Raw genomic sequence first — 15,013 nt, 5'->3', positions numbered from 1 at the left:
AAGTGCGTGCGACCATCCACCTCCACTCGCAGCTTAGCTGGGAAAAGCATGGCGTATTTGAGGTTTAGGTCCCGAAGACGGCGTTTGACACCGAGGAAGCTCAATCTCTGCTTCTGGACCGCTGGGGTGAAATCAGGATAAAAATTAATGTCCATATTGTCAAGTCTAATCGGTCCCTGTAGTCTGGAGGATTGCAGGATAGCGTCTCTGTCCCGAAAGTTAAAAATCCGGGCAATGAGAGGTCTCAGAGTGGCTCCGACCTTAGGCCTTCCGCCGGGAACCCTGTGGGCCCTCTCCACAGCAAAGAATTTACTCAGCCCCCGTGGCTGGAGATGGGTAACAATCAGGTCTTCCACGAAAAGGTCCGCCGCCGCCTCCTCACGTCCCTCAGGCACCCCGATGATACGGATGTTGTTCCTCCGGGCCCGACTCTCGGAGTCCTCCAGGCGGCGATCCATCAGCGCACTCGCCCGAGCAAGCCGGCGCACCTCCGTTTGTAGGGCCGCCACATCTGTCGTGAGGCCCGATGCGGTGTGGGCCAAAGAATCGACTCGGTCGTTGGTCTTGGAGAGATCGGCCCTTACCAGGCCAACATCCACGAGGACCGAGTCGATCTTCTGCGCCAGTGTATCAAAACGCTGGCCCACCGAGGCCTTCATCTCGGCGATGGCGCCCATGACATCCCGCAGAGTCAGATCCGTGGGCAGATCGGGGGCATCAGTAGGGCCCTCAGGGGACCTGCGTGGCACCTCGGGAGATCCCTTCTGGAGGGTATATCGGTCCATGCTGTTGGACTGATGGGCTGCGCCACGCCGGGTCGATTTTATCTTTGCCCGGTCACCATCTTGTTTCGTGGCCATGGTCCCAGTCTCCCGGTCGCACCAGCCACGTCGTGAAGGGCAGGCAAGCCGGTCCACGGGCTCCGGGGGGGTGCCACCCCAGATCTGCGGGGCGGATCACAGCCGGCGGGCAGGCAGGGTCCCCCGGCGAGGCCACACCAACACACAAAGCCCCGCGACCCAACCTCGCAGAGACAGCAAGGGGGGTGCGAAAGCGAAAGTGAAAGTGCGGGGTACGCGAGCCACCAAGCCCTGCCCGCCGCTGTTGTTCACTTTGTCACTGGATCGCCCCACAGCGCAAATCCGGGGTTCGGCTAGGAGAAGGCCGCAAACCTCAATCGGTGCTAAAGCCGGTGTCCGAGGTCCGATTTGGAAGCGGAAAACGGGTGCCACCTCAGCTCAGGCTCACCAACACAGTCCCCTCATCTGGGACAGGATATGTTCAGGATAGTCATAGGAGGTCGCGGAGGTCCTCGGGAGCCTCGCACCTACGCGGCCATCTTGGTTGCGCGCTAGGCTCCTCCTCCGTGTGGCGGAGTTTTAATGGTTTCCTTATTATTTAAAAAAATAACCATGATATAGTAGTTCCTGATCCGAATTTGGCCGTGGAGAAGGCACTGGCCTTCATTGGTTGACTTGCGCAGATCGAGATAGGCTTGGGGTAGGTTCTGAAAGCCAAACGTGTCCTTTGTCAGTTTCTCCCCCGGCTCTGGGCTAGTTTCCTGCATTCTGCTGCTGTTGGTTGGTGGGGAGGTGGCATCGTCACTGGTCACAAGTCATTTCCGTGCTCCATGCTCCCCCCGGCCATTTGCCCAGCTGAGTTTGCAAGTGCAACCTTGCTTCGTCCCTGTGTGCTCAATCAACAAGAGGAGATGAGAGATGACCACCGCCATGACTTCCAGTACTGCACCTCTTGCTTAAAAGCACGTAAATTGTTAAGGGACGCGACCCCCTCCTCATTCAAGCGGATATGTGCCCTTTGCTCCCCTCTAATCAGAGAAGATACTGATTATTCAACTGACATCGAGACTCGATCAAACCTAAAACTACCCACTCTCACGGAACTCTGCATAATGCTGCTGAGTTTTTCAACAACTATGCGGAATTCCGCGGAGTGCAACTCCACGTGTTCCGCCCACCACACAGGGGGCCCACAGAGCCCTGGTGGCCCCCCAGTTTTATCAGACCTTCCTATTGGAGTTGGCCAACGACTATGTTTGGGTGGTAAGCTGCGCTCCTCTGGCAAAGTTTGCATAGTTTTGCTTACTCTGTGCTTCACCAGGAGTGTGGAGGATAGCAAAAACTCTGCTATTTTTACAGCGTCGTGGAGTTTTACACTCGTCCAACTTTCTTTCTCTGAACTGTCCAAGTTGTGGCTGCGCTCATCAGACGAGCCTACCCTGCTCCATGTTTATTACCATGGCAACAGTTCTACAGGCTGAATTTTGTCCCTCAAAACTGGCCTTGATTGATAAGAGCTCTGGGTGTTTTTTTTTAACAAGGTCACGTGGTTCCCATCAGTTGATCCTCCTAGTCCTAACTGACTGAAAGAGAGGCTCGGAGTGGTCGGAGTGCAGCCATAGAACTGAACTTCTCCTTCGTTCTGCTTTCAATGGTGTAAAATCATGGAACCGCCTGTCAACAACAAAGCTGCCAGCACTTAACCATCCCAATTCCTGACCCTCCCAGCTTGTAAACCCTCCTCTATACCGCCACTCACTTTACAGAATTCTTTAGTCCATATCCTCTGCTATGCGGCGCCCCTCTTTTGGTGTTCAATCCACTCCACGTCATGTGTGCAGGGACCCCGGACGCTACCTTTGCACCTAGGCTCAGGAAGTGGGAGTCACCACCGGGGATTAGGGACTCACTCAAGGAGGACTGAGAGAGAAGGATCATGGACAGTGGCAGACAGCACAGCAGCAGTGCACAGTACTCTCCGTTCATCAGCATTGAGCCTCCTGCCCCGGCATTGACAACCACCACCCCGGGCACCACTGCCATCGCTGCTGCTGCCCCTGGCTGCCGCCCTGCTCCTGAGTCCTGGTAAGTACATGCGTTTTCTTCTTTCACTGCTGCCTACCACTTCATGGAGCTGTGCTCCCTGCCTGGCAGCCACCCCTGCCCCAGCCAGATCTGAGAGGAGTGTGTGCTGTGAGCATATACCAGGATGTCAGCTCTCAGTCGCAGAAGGATGGTCTTAGAGTAGCAGCACACTTACTACTCTGCCTGCATGTAGAACGGAATTCAGCTGAGTTTTTCAGCAACTCCACAGAATTCCATGGAGTGCAACTCTGTGAGCTCCGCCCAGCCCTGCGCACTGGAACCAAATGGCCAGGTTGTGGAAGCAAGCTTCCCACAACTTAGAAGCCAACTAGGATATCATGAATGAGAGGTACAACATGAACGGCACTCCTGTGGAGTTGACACCTGGACAGGATGTGTAGGTGATGGAGGCTGTAGAGCCGAGGGCCCTTTAGGACAGATGGACCGGGCCCTTTGAGGTGATTGAGAGAAAAGAGGAGTCCTATTTGGTGGATCCCAAGACCCAGAGGCAGCCCCTCGAGGTACTGCATATCAATCACCTCAAACCACACTGTGAGAGGTCTGAGGTCACCATGCACATGTGGCGGATGGGGAGGAGGAAGATGAGAGTGAACCTCTCCCCAACCTCCTGGCCTCTAAGGAGATGGGTGGGTCGGTGGAAGGAGTAATCCTGTCCCCCACCCTAACTCTTGAACAGCAGAGGGACTGCCACTGAGTGTTGGGGCTGTTTCCCTCTCTGCTCTCTCTTATCGTGAGGACTACCCACCAGTGCACCCATGATTTGGACACAGGCGCCAACCTCCCTGTCAAGAGCAAATCTTACGGTTTGTCAGATTAGTTAGGTCTAGCATCAATTACCGTGGGCAGATGAGTTGATTGACAGGTTGGGCACAGCCGAGTATTTAAGTACCTTCGATCTCATCTCTGCGTACTGGCAGACCGCCCTCCCCGAAGGATTCAAGGAGAAAACTGCTTCCTTCACTCCGGAAAGGGTATTTCCAATTCAGGATCATGCCCTTCAGGTTCAAGAATGCCCCTGCCACCTTCCAGAGGCTGGTGAACCAGGTTGTTGCGGGTATGGAGGCCTTCTCGTATCTAGACGACATTGCCATCTTCAGCACCAACTGTGAGAATCATCTATTTCACCTCCAGGAAGTACTTCAGGCCCTGCAGCGAACAGGCCTGACTATCAAGGCAAGCAAGTGCTAGATAGGGCAAGGATCCATGGTGTACTTGGGAAACAGGGTAGGCCGGGGTAAGGTGAAACCTCTTCAGGCCAAGGTGGAAGCCATCCTGGCAGCCCCCCAAAACACAAACATTCGTCACACCTTTCTTGGGCCTCACCAGGTATTACCGGAGGTTCATCAACGGACATTCCACCATTTTCCCCCCCTTGACGGAGCTGACTTTAAAGAAGTATCTCAGAAATGTAATATTGTTCATTATGAGCCCTCAGTGCCGCAGACCAACTTCACTCTCCTCACCCGGGCCCGACAACATTGTGCTGCCAGGTATTATTGCCCGGATCAGGCCAGGGTATTGAGAGTGGGTGACATGGTTGAAGGAACGCTTCTGAGAACAATCTGTAGTGGGTCAAGAGACTGTGTGACCCCCCCCGCACATCGAAGACCTGGGCTGGTACTGAAAGGCACCTGGTGGGACCCTTTTGTGTGACCAACTATTGCCCTCAGTCTGCTTCTGCTCCGCATCCTGTGGGTGAACTTCTAGAGTGGTGGCCAAACCCCTATTTGAGGACTGCCTCCTAATTAGTGCTTCTACGTACCCCCACCTTATTTCCTGGGACCCTGATTAAGTGTGACTTCGGCCATATGCAACCTAGTATCCAGGGGGAAGGTTGGTTCTCTCCAATCTGTGGGTGTTGTGTAGTCGGGGTGAACTGGTGGATGGTAGGAGGCTTGGACTACGAGATGAGGCCTGCAGTATGCTATCAATTGTCCTGCCAGATATCAGTTTCACCGCAATATGGTGCTGTGTGTGTATGTGTGCAAGTGCGTTCCATAATGGCCTGCCTGGTATTGTTGCTCCGTGTATCAGTGCTGGGTGAGTGTGTGTGTGTGTTGTAGTGACAGTCTGTGGACCGGCCGTGATTGATGACACTGCCCGGCAGTGTTGCATTGCATGTTGTTTCCTTGTCAGAAGAACACTACATTTCACATTGGTTTTACTCATGCGGCCTCGGCCCGCGGTACTACTAAAAAATGTTATAATTCTTTGGATGTACATATTTATGATATCGGTGTGATCTGGGTTCCACCCTATAACTGTGTTTTATTGCATTATAAGAATTGCCAGGGTGGGCCAAGGTTTGACAACGTTTTGCACCACCTAAGGGTGCTGGAGGGGCGGAGTAGGATCTTTCCCAAGTGTGCATACTACTGATGTCATTTTAACACAGCTGGGCCTAGTACTGCTAGTAATATTTCCAAGTCTGTTTTATGCCCAAAAATACATGATGTTGAGTTAAATATTATTTGAGTTGAATACAAACGTTATCTACAATACATACACCACGTGCGAAGTCTCTTTTGTGATGCCCAGTGTACTTATTGCAAGTGAGTGCTTTACACACTGCCTCTGTGATAAGCCTGACTGCTCAGTGCCAAGCTTCCCAAGGGTGGGCGCAGGTTATACAGTGAGTTTAATTACCCACCCCTGATGGGAGTAGTAGGTTCTGCCTGGCTAGGGCTTCTCCTCAGCCAACCAGAACGTGCCAGCTCCAACAAGGGGATTTTATAAATTGGCAGTGGACGAGGATCAAATGGGACTTCAAACAACAATGCAGTGGGATGAAGTAAACCTTGTACCGCAATGTGTGCCACAACAATGCACCAAATTAATTCAAAATGTGTGAATGCTTACCTTAGTTCTAAATTACTATAATTATAGAATTGTACATTTTCAAAATGAGATAATCGCCCTTTAGATTTTGAACCTCAATAAACATCTGTAGTCTGATATTTTAGAATTCAGTTTTTCATTAACAGAGCAATTCCCTTTTTTCAGCATTTATTTGCTCACAGCTGCCCCAGAACACAATTTAAAAGAACATGAATTGAAAGAACATGATAACATTTTGGCACACAGCTGCAGTGTTTTGGAAATAAGCCAATACAGCAATAATAAGAGAAGGAGAAAATAAAGCACCCAGCAAAAACATTGTCTAAGTGAATCTTGAAAATACGTAGCGACAGTTTGCTAGCACTGCAACTCTTTTATAATAAACTGTCTCTGACCCCAATCTGGACACTTCACATTTCTAAATGCATTTTTTCTGTTTTTCCATTTTTTCTTAACAAGATTAATGTGCCTCCGTACTCTAGGTTGCCCGAGGACTGAATCTGTTTCCTGATTTAAAAGTAAACAGACTCTGTACTTGTCAGTTCTGGTTTGGCACTAGCAACTGTCAATCCCACATTTCGTGCTGCTGTATCAACGTCCGGTCCAATCTTTCAAGCGATTTTTGAAATCACAAATGAATTATACTCTATGATCTAACTGCATTTATGTATTGCAACTGTCAGTGAAGAAAGACTGGTAAATGAAAGACCCCGAGGGGATGAGTCTTTATGGCACAGGAGGTTAGACCACTATATACGAAAATACTAAAAAGAAAAAATACCTCTGAAGATACAATGCTATTAGTAAATTCAGGCGAAATGATGAAGGAAACTAATTTGACCATCAAATTTTATACACATTAAGCACTGTCAGATCATCAAATCTTCTCATTGAAGATATTCCATCAGTAATCTCGTCAATTCATTGATATGCAACATAGCATCTTCAAGAGACACTCATGAATAAATGGAAAACAAATTCAAATGGCGAACAAAATAGGAATTAACATACATTTCGTTTTGTGCTTTTTTCCATCACAATTCAATGAAATGTCTTTGATGAAAAGATTTGAGGATCACCTTTCCTTCATCATTTCGTCTGAAAATACTAACAATATTGAGTCAAGAGAGTGAAGAAAGACTGCCAGCACCTTTCAGCAAAAGCGTTATGCTTCCTTCTGCACTTGGTGCTCTAATGCGGTTTCCAGATAACTGTGATGCATAGGTCCTCATTTTAAGTCTGCCGACCTTGTTGTGGCTATACACGGGCAGGGATGGAATGTCTCTAACACCCCAGCTTTAGCAGATCCCCCAATATTAAAGTTGTACGCGCTTTGTTCAATTCTCTGTTCGCAGTTTTGTATACAGCGCATACTCAACCCGTAGGCATTGGAGCGCTTTACATGAGCACAAGTTACATTTCGTTAGGGCACATTCATTTTTTTTGGGGGGGGGGAGGGGGGGGGGGAGATTATGTGATTTGCCACTAATCACAGGATGTTAAGCCAACGCTGAGACTCGAACCTGATTTCCCAGCTCCAAAGTCGGCAGTTCTGACTGTTGCCTCTCCCGCAGTGTGCATCTTCAGCCTCCATGACAGGGACAAAACATTGACTGCAGGTCTGCCATGCCGTGATGGGATGGCTCACCTGCTGTTGCTTATGATATTTCAAAGGGCAGACTACAAAAGTGGAGGTCCTCTTTCTGTACAAAATGGGGGCACCTTTTACAAAAAGCATATTTTGTGTTACTGTTTTTTAGCTTTAATTTCTCTAGGCCTGTAATCCAGAGAGTAGTCACTTCTAGCTCCTTAATTCTCTTAGCCTTGCGTTGCAAACTGTGTTTCAAAAGGTCTCAAGTACACAGAAGCTGATGCATCACCCAACAAATAAAGCAGGACCATCTACAAGGTTAGGCAACTACTACTAACGTATTGCATTACAGTGGGACCCAGATCCTCTCTCTGTTCAATTCAATTCAAGAAATCTTTATTCGACTGTTAAGGTCATAAAGGGACACATGAAAACACAATAAAAGACTTTACCATAATTACAAATATGCATCATACAAAATATGAACAGGTAAAAATGTTCTTTACTCAAGGCTCACCATAGCTGCCTGCTTGCAAAACTGAACCATTCTCATAACATTTCACATTTGGCAATTTTGTCACATATTACTATAATAAAAAAAGATCCTCTCTCATTTTACTTCCTTCTAGAGGTAAAATACAATGCAGTTAATAGCGTGGTCGGGAAACACTAAAAACACAACTCATACTACCTGTGAGTGTCATACGGATGTATGTAACCTATCATTCCTTCATGATTAGGATCATGTTTGCCACAGGTCAGTAGAAACCCTGGACTAACGAATGCCTCATTGCAAGACAAATGCAGCGTTCATTTAAACTCTATTTGCTTGGAAACTGCTGCAAACAGGGAAGGCTTCAACGGGCCTGCACAGCAGAAGGGCATGTGTTACAACACAAAGTAAACTGGGAAGCTTGTGTTTCTTTCTGTAGAACAGAAAATGTGTCTTCACAGATCAGTGTTTCAACAATAGATCATCTAGTGGGCTCTCCTTGGCACTGGACAGGATCCTTGCGCAGGCATAACTCCATTGAAATAAACTATTTCAAGTGTTCAGCTCTTGTTACGTATTGTGTAACCAACCTACGTGAAATCGCAGATCACGTGACTGTAGCTGCTTGTAAATTGCTACAGGAAGCTCACAGGTTTGGCCAATGCTAACAGTGGTTGCGTTTAACGAGAAGGGCCTTCATGACAAAAGGTAAACCTTCGCTGGGACAGGGAATGGCAGGATACTCTGAGAACATTTCTTCCAGACAACAATATGACTTTTTTCACCCCTTTTAAAGCTTCTTTTTAAGCGCTGCCTATTATCACTATATACATGCTACTTATTCTGCATTCCCGAAAGCCCTCAAATTACAAGTAAAAGAATATTCAATATTCAGGGTAGGCAAGGATGATGAACATAGCTCTCTCCACACCGTGGGGCTCATTACAATTGCTCTACATTTTTCAAAGTAACTCCGCCTTGTGTCTGGCTTGCTCCAACATGGACAGACTTTTAAGAGAAAGCATTGACAAGTCCAACAGGTCCCTGCTTTGGAAGGCAGAGCTTTGCCAAAGGTTTTTCCCCATTGGCATGACACACGCCCAAATTGTGGCCAGTGCCTTGCAATGCCTGCAATCACATGTACCATGATGCATGTGCATACAAGCACATGTATGGACAGCCATCTTGGAATGGGTTTACACTTAAAGAAAAGCCATCTCTAGGTGGTCCACAGTGCATCATGACAAATGGGTTGGGACATAACTGTGGTCATTTTGCCATTTTTAATTTACTATTCTAACAGGGAGGATCATTTTAGAATGGTAAATTAGGAGGACAAAATGAAAGTGTGCTGCAGGACAAAAAAGGAAAGGAGTATCACTTTTCTGCTAACGGGCCCTTGTAAAGAAAGAATAAGAATAATCATAATAATAAGATAAAATCATATATATCCCAGATTGAGCCTCCACTGCTTCCTTCTCCAAAACGGCAACACATGGGGGAAAATAACTTTAAAGCATAACCTGAATCCAATATATATCTCTTTAAATTATCACTTTATTAACAAAAACATACTAAAAACTCTGGCAGACATGTTTCAGCATAACGCCTTCCAAAATATAAAATATTAAAAAATAAATAATTGCAACTGGGAAATGGGGGAAAAGCAGCAAAAAGAGAGCTCTACTCATGTCTTCAAGGTTCCAGTTAAGAGGGCTTTCTGTGGTACAAACTCTCTGCATCTGACATAGTTTCTCTGCGCAGTCCCAATGATGGTATGCACAGTACCATGGTCTGCTTAGCTGAAATCTCCAGTGGGAAGACATTCATTGCCTTTTCTCGGTGTTGCCAACTTCTGGTTAAGGTAAGAGCCATTGTAGGACCCACAAGTTATTCTGCTGTGTTTTTTCTAAATAGCCGAATACTCAAAGATTTCAGTAGTGATGTCTGATCCCTACAGTCCATGGCCTCAGGCTCTTCACATAGCATATGATGAAAGACGTACATTGTAGATGTTAATGGAAGCCCAAAATAGATAGGTAAGAGCCCAGAATATTGTAGAAATAAAACTGATTCCACTTGCTAAAGTAAATGAGAGGAAGTTGTCAGTCGGATGCGCAGACTATGAAAGAGCGTACACAGGAGAGACGGTGCAAACAGAGAAGGGAGAGGAAGACGCAGGAGTGACAAGAGGACATTGAAAGAGAAAGAGGATGGATCAATTGAAGTAAGAAGGCATGGTTGAATTGTGGAACAACAACAATAGTGGGTGGGGCTTGCGGAAGAAGGTGATTGCGAGTGTGTTGGACCAGTTGACTGCGAACCAATCCAAGCAATATCAATCAGGTACATATCAATAAGGACACTCAGTAAGGAGCAACACACGTAGCTGATGCAGTATGACTTTAAGAAAATGAAAAGCACAATTGGAAATGCTTGCTAAACAGTAGGAGAATGGTTGCATGTATAAGTATAGTGCAAAAACAGCACAAAAATATCAAAACAGTCTTGAATCAATTGCATTGCAGTAAATCAAAAGCACAATAATAATTCTATGAATCAAGATAAACAGGAGAACTTTACCAGCCAGCACCTGGAAGCCCGCTCCGACCTCTCTCTCTCTCTCTCACTCTCTCTCTCTCTCTCTCTCTCTCACTGTATCAACGGTGCAACAAGGACAGCGGCTGTGGGCAACAGCAAATCTGCACAACTCTGTCTGTGAGCTTCCCTGAGGGATCTGCACCCCTCCTTATAGGCACTAAAAGCTGGTTTACCCAGCATCATGTTCCTGTGGCATTTGTTCTTGTGGTGTTGTCAGTGTTTTCGCCACCCCAAGATCCTCCCAACTCCTTCTCACTCTATCTTGCACCATTCTCTCATTGGTACCAATCAATCATCCTTCCAGGGCATTCAAGCTGTTCCCAGGTTCGTTTAGGGCCGGTATAACCTCAACGGTATGTCTTCCCCAATCCACCTGGCTCAACCTGGTACAGGAAACACAGCACCATGGCAGCACATATAGTTTTGTCTATTAGGAATGGCAAACAGGAGCATCACAAGGTCATCTGTTTCCTCAGCATGGTACATGGGTTTCTGCATGCATTTTCACTTCACTCATCAACACTATCTACCCTTTCGCGTCACGATGTCTTCCTCACTCTATTCCCTAAATACTACACACTCAACTCCTTTTGATGAGTCTCAATGCATGGAAAACACACATGATTTGATTGCATCAACAGGCAGGTTATTACGGAGTCCAGTAAACATTGCATTAAGCGTTTTCACTCTAACATACAGCTGTTAAGTGCGTACAGTAAAAACAGCACCTTGGCAGCATATATTGCTTTGTCTATTAGGAATGGCAAAAATAAGCATCACAAGATCATCTGCTATCTCAGAATGGTACATGGGTTTTCTGCAAGCATTTTCACTCATCAACACTGCTTAAGCCGGTAAACCATTTTGTGTTACAATGTCTTCCGCACACTATTCCCTATATACTGCGACCTCCACTCCTTTCTGATTACTGTCAATGAGTGTCAAACCACATCATTTGATTGCATCCACAGGGAGGTTAGTACAGAGTCCAGTAAAAATTGCATCAAGTGTTATCACTCTAACATACAGCTGTTAAGAGCGTGCATATAGTCAACACATTATGATAGCTAATATATCAAAAGAAATGAACAACCAAATTAAGGGATGCAACACCAGATTAAGAATTTTCATGGCTCCTGGTGTCCAGCCAAGAAATATGTCATACCAGTGATGCTCAATTAAATACTGAATATGTGAAGCGGTGTGCATAAGTTGCATGGCATCAATAGTCTTTGGTATACTTTGCAGTTCTGTCAAAATTAGCTAAAGGGACATGTCCATATTGTCTAATGGCCTCTAATCTCAGTAGCTTAATGGCAAATGAGACTTCCTTTTCAAATAGCCCTTGAACTTGCACATCCAGCTCAGACTTTGTGAATTTGGTATTTAGGTACAATACATGGGTGCTTATATCAATTATGCTGGTCACATGAGGAACACATATGACCTGTTCTGTGGTTTGCATGAATCCTTTAATAAGTAGTAGGTGATTGGTAACATAACAAATACCATCTCTCCATACTTGATGCAGGTCTGTGTCATTAATGGGATGGGGTAACCACTCATAAACTCCTGGTATAACATGCAGGCATGGATCTAAAGCTCACCCTTTATGAGTACACACCCATTCCTTGGACCATTCTGCACACTTTGTGGGGTCTACTGTATGGGTAGTTTGATCAATCCATAACGTGTCAGTGGGTAGCACCCACCACCCATTTCCTATCACTATAGGAAGCAATATGAAGGGGCACCATATCTATGGAGGATAGTTACTTCTTGCTGCCTTAAAATGAGCATGTGATATTTCTCCTTCACGCTATATTTGCAGTGGCCTGACCCATATCTTTTGTGAAACTGTAATTGTTGTTTACAGTACTCCCACATCCCCCACCCTTCTTTGGGTAGTATCTAGGGATCCAAATCTTTCCTCTGTTTTTGGGATGTGTGTTTTCTCAATGATTAGGCATGCAATTCTATCATGTATTTGATATGATACAGCAGTATCTCCCTGGTTCAGCAGTACCACTTTGATTTAGTCTCTGTAATTTGGAACAATACCTCCTCCAAATCTGTTATTCCTTTCAGAGCTAGGCTAGACCATGGGGCAATCCTGCCATATGTTTCTGCTGGCACTTTCACTCCTATCCCCAAGAAGATAACCTTTGCATATCCTGCCTCAATCCCTCCCACCTCTAGGGCAAATATGTCTAGTTGTATACTGCCAGGAGTGGCTTGTAAAAGAAGTCTGGTTTTGCTTCATCCTTTCAAGTTCTATTGTGCAGATAACTTCCTTACCTGTCCCCTTAGCAAACCATTGTATCTTTCAATAATTCATGCTGTCTGGCGGTATTGACTAATGTGTAACACTCACTGAACTCTGTGTTCCTGAGCCCAGTCCTGTACTGCTTTCCCTGACAAATGTGTGCCTCTGTCTGTCTAGAATTCTTCTGGTACCCCATAGTGTTTAATTAGGTAGTCTAGATCCCACTAATCTGATTTATGGTCTGCAGATTTGCAAGGTAAGAAGCCTATCATGAAGCCAGAGCAAGAGTCCACCATAGTCAGTTCATAGCTTTTACCACCCTCCATAGAAAGCGGCCCAATATAGTCCATGTGCCCCACTATGGGAGCTGCAAATCCTCTTTTGATATACCCACTTGGTTTCTTGTGCAAGTGCATCTTTCTAATCTGGTTGTCTGTTGGGCACCTCATTTTGACGATAAATAGTGAGCGGTACATATGGCCTCCTTTCCCCAGTGCTTTCTGCTCTAAGTTCCAGGATTTGGCTTGACCCTCATAAAGGGACTGGGACTTTCCAAACATCACTAGGCAAGTCTGGGTACAATGTTGAAATAGATACTTTCCTCTTTTTATTGTTTGATCATGTTTTCCTCTCCATTCCCTCTGCAGGATGTGCAGAGGGTTGTTACCTACTTGGAGTTTCCAATGCATCTATGCTGTAAATCCCTGCATTTACCAAGCAGATAACTTGCTTGGATTTCTATATACTTCTTCCTTCTTTACCCCTTCATTTAATAGATCTATCCGCTTTTGTCAGCAGGTTAGTCTTATCGTTGGCTCTCCCCCTTCTCTTTACTATCCTGGCCCACTGCTCCGGATGATTTCTGTCTGTTCAACCCTTCCAGCTGTACCATCAACAATACCACTTCTCCCACATATAGTCTCTGAGCAGGTCTTAAGAGGGTTAACAAAGTTCCTTTCATGTGTGGAGGAGCATCCTAATTAGGCGTGCTCTAATTACCGCAGTCAGTAGTTGTACATTGGGACCTGGAAACTGTCGAGAATATATGGCAATCTGCTTTCCAATCTACCTCAATTGCTCATTCATTTCTGTGATGGTGTGCCTGGGTCCCCAATTTTCCTCAACTTCCATGGTAGTCAGATACATCTGCTTCAACCCCTCTATTAACCAACCTACCCAGGAAAATGTTTGCTGCCCATGATCACCTCACAACCATTGCCACAAGATGGCATGTTTTGTAACTGATCCCATTTTCAAAAGTTCAGCAGTTGGCAAAAAGTTTCCATCTGCCCCTGTATCCCATAAATGAACTAGCCATTTAAACAGGGGCCCCCAGCCTTCTGCCTGAACGTGCATGTTATTTCCAACAACTCACTTTGTGGATAATCCCTCAGCAAGCAAGTATTCTGCACTTGTCCTCCACCCATTCCTTGTGGCTTGTTGCAACAAGAGGGCACGCCTCTAGAGTCTCTTCCCTTTCACCTACAACCCCTTCTAATTCTGTCACATATACTTCTACCTCCTAGTCCCAGTCAAAATCTTCACTGTCAGAGACATTCCGTTCCATGTAATAGAATTTCAATCATCTTGGTGCACCAACGCCCTCACATGAACAGCTGAGGGTACCCTGGGCTAGCGCCTGCTTTTCTGCTGAGTTACTCGCACTGCTAAAGCAGTGCACCTCACCTCCATCTGATCCGATCTGGCCATTGCACTTTACACCGTCTATCTCATAATAAGCTGTCTCTCCAGCAAGGCTGCTACTTCATCCTGCATTTTTATTATTTAAGCATCTTGGATTATTGTTTTCTTAAACACCGTGCACAGTGCTTACACAAAATGCTATCCCACTTGTCCAGCTACTTTCTGCTTCATACTATCCCCTCTTAGTTTTATTTTCTCTACTGCATTTTCTACTAAAAGAGGAGTCACTTTTTCATGTCACTCTTACCATAGAACCGGCGCCGCCCACCAATTCAGGATTCCTGCAACCCCAGAAAACAGGTTGGTCAACAACCACCCGTGAATAGATCTGGTTTCTGCCCTTTTCTGTCCTTCTCCATCTGCTCTATCTCCTTAGTATCCCCACAGAGGCATTATTGATTTGCATCCCACTCCTGGTACCAATTATGTTGGACCAGTTGCTTGCAACCAACCCAAGCAGTATTAATCAGGCACAAATCAATAAGGACACTCAGCAACGAGCAACAAACATAGCTTATACAGTATGACTTTACAAAAACTGTAGCACAATCAAGAATATTGGAAATGCTGGATAAACAGAAGCAGAACGGTTACATGTATATGCATAGTGAAAT

This window comes from Triturus cristatus, chromosome 2_2 (assembly GCF_964204655.1).
Source record: "Triturus cristatus chromosome 2_2, aTriCri1.1, whole genome shotgun sequence".
Taxonomy (NCBI): domain Eukaryota; kingdom Metazoa; phylum Chordata; class Amphibia; order Caudata; family Salamandridae; genus Triturus; species Triturus cristatus.
The sequence above is the reverse complement of the archived record's forward strand: the minus strand, read 5'-3'. Positions refer to the sequence as shown.